Source organism: Belonocnema kinseyi, chromosome 8, assembly GCF_010883055.1.
Source record: "Belonocnema kinseyi isolate 2016_QV_RU_SX_M_011 chromosome 8, B_treatae_v1, whole genome shotgun sequence".
Classification (NCBI taxonomy): domain Eukaryota; kingdom Metazoa; phylum Arthropoda; class Insecta; order Hymenoptera; family Cynipidae; genus Belonocnema; species Belonocnema kinseyi.
This window is the reverse complement of record NC_046664.1, coordinates 91,724,655-91,726,353: the sequence shown is the minus strand read 5'-3', so window position 1 is coordinate 91,726,353 and position 1,699 is coordinate 91,724,655.

Below are 1,699 nucleotides of genomic sequence, written 5' to 3'. Positions count from 1 at the left end.
AGTATTAATATTTATATAATTTATATTTTATTAATGAAATAACATAACTTCAAATTATACGCATATCAAGAGGCGCGCGATCTATTCAAATCATGAGAATCGTCAGCATCGAAATCTGGAATTGTTAAAATCCCAATCTCCTGAATTTATTTGAAAGCAGTTAGCTGTTAGCAGATAGATATATAAATAGAATCGACGAAATGCTACGACCGACAATCGTGCATCTTCGAGTTTTCAAATTTAGAAGAGAAATAGGTTGCGCGCGCAACTCGGTCATTTACAGCGTCCCTACTATATTCACACGGACATAGCCCTGTTATAGTTTGGACCGCATCTCGTTTCAGATCTGGGATAGTGGGATCACTGGTTATTATACTTAGAAAGGTATGTATTTACATAGATTTGTAAGTATATTAAATTCAAATAATAAATGCAAATTTTATGTAGATGAATTTATCCTAAATTTATAGTAAATCTATCAAGTTCGCAATATTTTAAATTTCTATTTAAACAGTCATGTATTTATAGTTAAAATAATAATTAATAAGTCTTCATAAAATGCATAGATGACAGTCGTTCAACAGCTCAATTTGAGGGGAAAAAGGGATTTTTGCTTTGAAAAAAGAAGGAAATTTTTTTCCTCCAAAAAATATTAACGTAATAAACAAAAATTAATGAATTTACCACTTTTATAAGAAAGTCGCGAAATCTTTTGTCCCTTAAGAAAAAAATTGATAATGTTAATTAAATCACGTCAGATGTTCATTTTTGTACTTTTTTCTGCGGAAATAAAAAAAAACTAATATTTTAGCAGACAATTGAATTTTTAATAAAAACGTTAATTTGCAGCCAAGAAAGATAAATTTTCGACCAACAAAGGTTACTTTTTAACAAAATAGTTACCCTTCAACCAACAAAGTTAAATTTTTTATCAAGTAGTTGATTTTCCAATCAACAAGACGGAGTAGTCAGTAAGCAGGTGAAGATTGCGAAATTTCAAAAATATATTCCTATTTCTGATACTCCTCGAAAAATTGATCGCAGCTGCAAAAAAGGGGGGGGGGATGGAAAAACTCAAAATTAGTGATTTGAGAGGATTTCGAGAAAAAAGGGAGGAACAGAGTACTAATAACTAAATTTAATTAATTAGTAATATGTGCATATATTTATATAATGCCTTTTCACAAACAACATCCTGGAACTGGAAGATCTGTCGTGCACCGACTTGAAATGTTCGTGGAAGTCGCAGAAAAGCACTTTAGATTATCGTTTTTCGGCTTTCCCTGTGAGTAAGTTTTGCTGCGCAAAACAAGACACGTTGGAGAACGAATACGATGAAATGGGTAAGGGGCCGCCCATAAATTACGTAACGCAAAATCCAGCTCTTTTTACACCCCCCTCCCCCTTTGTAACGCAGTCGTAACGCAAGGATAACCTTCCTGTGGCGTTACGTAACGCTAATCAATTTTTTAAAAATAAAATTTGCAATAATTTTTTTACAATAATTTTTTTTGCAATGTTTATTATAGTATATCTTTTATTTTACATTGTTTATAATACTGAAAAAAAACAATATTTGGTATGGAATTTAAGAAGCACTATAATGATAATTATATAAACTAATCATACAAACTAATCATACAAACAAAAAAATCATACATATTGCAGCGTAAATTCACCGGGTAGAGTATTGTAATTG